This window comes from Panicum hallii, chromosome 5, assembly GCF_002211085.1.
Source record: "Panicum hallii strain FIL2 chromosome 5, PHallii_v3.1, whole genome shotgun sequence".
NCBI classification, from domain to species: Eukaryota; Viridiplantae; Streptophyta; class Magnoliopsida; order Poales; family Poaceae; genus Panicum; species Panicum hallii.
The window spans coordinates 37,811,486-37,816,076 of NC_038046.1; the positions used below are offsets into that span (position 1 = coordinate 37,811,486).

General features: G+C 42.8%; 1 non-coding gene across 1 annotated transcript; it reads right to left on the reverse strand.

Moving 5' to 3' along the window:
* Nucleotides 1–258: 258 nt before the first annotated feature.
* On the reverse strand, nucleotides 259–365 carry LOC112896053. Its single transcript, XR_003229343.1, has one exon. It is a non-coding gene; the product is annotated as a small nucleolar RNA R71 (small nucleolar RNA).
* Nucleotides 366–4,591: the final 4,226 nt, after the last annotated feature.

The window sequence follows — 4,591 nt, forward strand, 5'->3', positions numbered from 1 at the left end:
CATAAACATGCTGCAGGCTAGCCTGTTCTATGGCAAGCCTAACAAGGATGCCAACACTCATCTCCAAAGCTTCCTTGAGCTATGTGAGACCGTAGTCATACAGGGAGTCACAACTGATGCATTCGACTCCGTCTGTTTCCCTTCTCCCTCTTGGGGAAGGCAAAACAGTGATTTTACAAGGACAACAAAGCCATCAACATGTGGGACAAATGTTCCATGGTGTTCCTCGCAAAATTCTTCCCGCTGGGCAAAACCAACGCTCTACGCGGGAAGATTTCCAGCTTTCAGCAGTCGGGATTGGAATCAATCCTAGAAGCTTGGGAGAGGTTGCAGGAATATATCCTCTCCTATCCTCATCATGGAATGGATGACTGGCTCATCCTACAAAGCTTCTACAATTGGCTAACGCCGACATCTCAAGCCCACATCGATGCTGCTGCTGTAGGAGCCTTCCTCAACCTCACAATTACCAAGGCTACTGCCCTCGTCAAGAAGATGGTCTCCAACCAAGGTTGGAGTGAGACCGACTCCAACCCCGTACCAAGGGCATGCACACCGATAAGGAGACGAACATGCTTGCGGCGAAGCTGGACCTCCTAATCAAGCGCATGGATGACCAAGAAAAGTCAAGAGAGCTCGTCCTCAGGCCCGTCCATGCCATCGATTCGCACTTCACATGCAAAATCTACGGCAATGGTGGACACTCGGGGAATGACTACCCCGAGACCTGTGAAGAGGTGGCCTTCTTGAACAACAACAACAACAACAACAACAACAACAATAGGTACTGTCCACAAGGAGGCCAAGGGTGGAACATGTCACGGCCACCATATAAGGGAGTTAACAATTTTAATTCAAATTTCAATTTGAATCAACCCTCCCTGAAAGATCTCATTTTTATCCAAGCTAAAATTAATGAATCTTTAAATAAAAAGCTTGCTACCAATGATAAATCCCTGGAAAATATTAACATAAAAATTGAAACTCTTTCTTCTGTTCTTAAAAATCAAATAAAATGATAGAAATCCAATTAGCTCAAATTGCTGCTGCTGTTTCTGAACCTTGGAGAATCCCGGGGCAACATGAAGCTAGCATGATAAATACCAGATGGGGGTAAGCCATCTTGGAGACTATTCCGTGCTAACCATGCAAACAAGCCCACACAAGAAAGGATGAACCCGTGGGGCAAACTAGCAACACAAATGAAGAAAGATTCGGGGTACCCGATGACCAGCTACCCAATATACGATTGTCACTACTAGCAAGCCCGTGTGATGTTGGGGCAAGTGTCAACATCATGCCCACAACAACAACCTTCTGGGAAGAACAAATCTACCTAAATGACAAGGGGCAAGGGGTGTGGGCAGAGCCACAACCCCAATCCGAAGAACCACCATCCACACCAACAAAACCCAAGAAGAACAAGAGCGTGTGGCGAAAGGTGGAACGAGTGCCCTCATCCACTTCTCCAGGATGGGACACGGACTGCTAAAACAAGTCAGAGAAAAATCCTGCTTGTCGGACTCAAAAGATGAGCCCTTGCTGAAGGTAAATCGATAGTTATCTCATATTTGATTTTCTTCAACTTTTGATTTTTTTCTCATTGCATATGTAGTTTTCCAATTCCCATTTGCATTCTGGAGTTTTTCTAGCCTTTTCCCCTTTTTATAAAAATCCTAAAAATATTTCTGAGCATAAAAATTCTTTGGAGATTTATTTTGAAAATTTTTGGAGCAAGAGTTTGGATAGGGCACCTAGTAATAACTTCACATAGCCGTTGGGGTGCCCCTGACCATTAAAGAGAGCCTGAGAGTGGTGTTCTTCAATCATACTCATTTTCACTCACTCTCTCTTTCCAAACTTTGCTCTCAGATTTCCATTGGATTTTTGCTCAAATTCAAGGGCAAGAAACCACTCTCTCTCTCTCATTTCTTTGCTGCAAGATTGGCCAAAACTTGGAGGAGCAACTTCGGGTAAGCATTGCATTTCGATTTCGCTAACGTAACCCATTCCTAGTTGCTTGTGTTCGTTCATGTTTCAACCATGTGGAGCATGGGTTGGAAGCTCTCCGGTGCAATAAGGAGGATGATGGGTGTGAGCTCATCCCATTCTCGGGGTAGCTCTACCTCCCATCACTCTCCCGATCCAACGCCAAGCCCGATCCTGATGGACTGCAAAGAAGAACAAAAAGAACAAGAAAGATCAAGCTGAACCACAAGCCGAGGACATGGACTAGGATGACACAATGCACCCTACCTCGACTTGCGAGATGACCGGCAAGAGGATTCACGCCATGCAGTAGCTGAAGCAACAACAGCAGGAGGAGTGGAGGGCTTACTTCCGTTGGGCGGGGTATAACCCCAACCAGCAGTAGTGAGCCTAAATCTAGCCTGGGGGAGGACCCTCATGAGAGGTACCTTGTATATTGTATCTTTACTGCTTTCAAATATTATGCATGAAACAACATAAAAATTTGCAAAACCAAAAAAACAAAATAAAATCTTGCAAAACTTGAAAAGACCAAAAATATATACTTGCTTTCTTTTATGTAGTAAGCATGTGTAGTTTTTTCTTATTGAGATGATGAATAGTTGCTCTGTTAATTTTCTTCGTATGCCTAGTTACAACTTAGTGCTCTACCTAGTTTTGAGTTTGTTGGCTGAATGATCAAACCTTAAACTTGAAACTTGTGGGAAGCAAAAAGCTTGATCCAAATCTAGGTTGTTGTGAGCTATGATATGGTTGAAATAGAGCTGCTATGATCTCCTCCTAACGTGATGCTTGATATCCGGTGTTTTTAATTTTGAAAATGCAAAAACAAATAAAGTTCCTCAATGATATGAAAATTCCTATCGAAAGCCATATGTTGATTACATTAAAAAAACTTCCACATATGCAACTTGTTATCTCATTGACCTTTGTCAAACTGTTGTGATCCTTTGTGAGATACATTTCATACTTCCATGATCAAGATCATGTACACATCTCCACCATATGCTAAACTTCTACACTGGAAGATAGCATGCACTCCATTCATCCACCCATAAAATAAAACTTCATGCCATGCTGTGACCACTCTCTCCAAGGTTACCATCATAAAAGGATATGGGCTATGCAAAAAAAAATAAAGGACATGCTCAAGAAGGCATGTTGAAAGAGAGAGAGAGAGAGAGAATTGGACCCATGAAGGTTCAAGTATTCAAACAAAAGAGAGAGAGATAGCCCATATCCAAGAAAAAGAAATAAAGGAGAGACATGGCTCATGAAAAGGATTCCATACACCATCCACCAAAAATTTCCACACACATGCACATCTTGATCAAGGTTTATGACTTGTTTCTCCCTTTGTTTTCTGACTTAACAAAAATATGAGAAACAAGTGTGCCTTCAAATCCTCCATACCTACAGCTCCAAAAAACAAACCGTCAGAGGTAGGATGAGGAAGAAGGGCAAAACAAAAGCCTTGGTGAGGAATATACACATTGAGCGATCCGCGAGATCATTTGAGGAACTTTTGTAATTTCTTTTTAAAACCTCCGGATTGATGGTTGAACAAAAAGAATGAGAAAATTAGTGCTCTACAAAAACCATTGTGACTCTCAATCGCCAAAGATGAGGTGAAGCTATATGCCCCACAGGAGTAAGGAGAAAGGTAAGATCAAGGCCAACTTATTCAAAATCATGGTAAGAACAACTAATTGTGCCTATGGTATAAGTTGGAAATGCGACATTGCAACAACTCCTGATCAATAACCTAAGTCTAAAACTTTGCTCGGGATGAGCAAAGGGCTAGCTTGGGGGTGTTGTTAACGGTCTTTAAATGCAAAATCCGACCGTCAACTATACTCACAAATAAAGAAAAACCATACCTCTTTCTCACATATTTGTATCACTAGCCTAGTTTCACAGATGTATTGTCTATCTATCCATTTCAGGGATACAAGTCCGGAATAAGAAGAAAATACGAAGACGACGCAACAAGAACTACACAAAAGATCATACCCAACGTTGCACTTACAAAGAGGGCCCACCTGGCAGAGCAAACGGGCGTGCCAAGGCACAAATCACCGAGAATCATTACCTGGGCACACCAGCCAGAGGAAGATTGAGCCTGACCTCCTGATCTTTGGCGGGAGGATTGTTCTTATCTTCCTGATCATGGTGGCTAAGGTTTCCATATGGAGGGATGGCGGGAACCGTCCTTGGAGGGCATAAAAGGAGGAGGACACCCCCCTCATTGACACACACCACACTTGAAACCTCTCTCCTACTCTCTAGTTGTGACTTGTAATTCTTAGGCTAGTGGAGCTAGGCTAGTTATCTCTCTTAGCAAATCCAAGTCGTCCTCGGGTCGGTGAGCAACCTTCGGTCTTGGTATGGCTTTGTATTCGACTCGTCGGTATTCTACTCATAATATAGAGTTGATTCATGGTTATCTTGCAATCTTTATAGTTTGGTATGCCATGTCTTATGCTCCCTCAAGTTATATAACCATGTTTCGCTTAACTTTAAGTATCAACATCGGTTTGGTATGCTTTCTGGCTTGCTCTAGTTCTATGCCTGTCCATCATCATGGTGGGGGTTCTGGAGG